The following is a 269-nucleotide window of genomic DNA, read 5'->3' as shown; positions in this document are numbered from 1 at the left end:
TTAACGTCTGGTGGGTTGTTGTGTATTAAGTCACAGGTAAAATACCGGACAAGTACCCTTTAAGTTCTTCAGCATTTGATGCAAGCCTGACTAACAGTTGGTGGAGCAAGAGACTCTTAATGTCAGGCTTGTGCAATAGAGCCCCAAGATTGGCTTTGGCTTTTCAAATGACTATCAACAGCAGCCATGTCAACTCTAGCCTTGTCACAAAGCAACTCCTTCTTCAACTGTGACAGACTGGTGTAGCTTTGTTTTCAATTGGATGTCCC

Source organism: Austrofundulus limnaeus, unplaced genomic scaffold, assembly GCF_001266775.1.
Source record: "Austrofundulus limnaeus strain Quisiro unplaced genomic scaffold, Austrofundulus_limnaeus-1.0 Scaffold8992, whole genome shotgun sequence".
Classification (NCBI taxonomy): Eukaryota; Metazoa; Chordata; class Actinopteri; order Cyprinodontiformes; family Rivulidae; genus Austrofundulus; species Austrofundulus limnaeus.
This window is presented reverse-complemented; position numbering follows the sequence as displayed.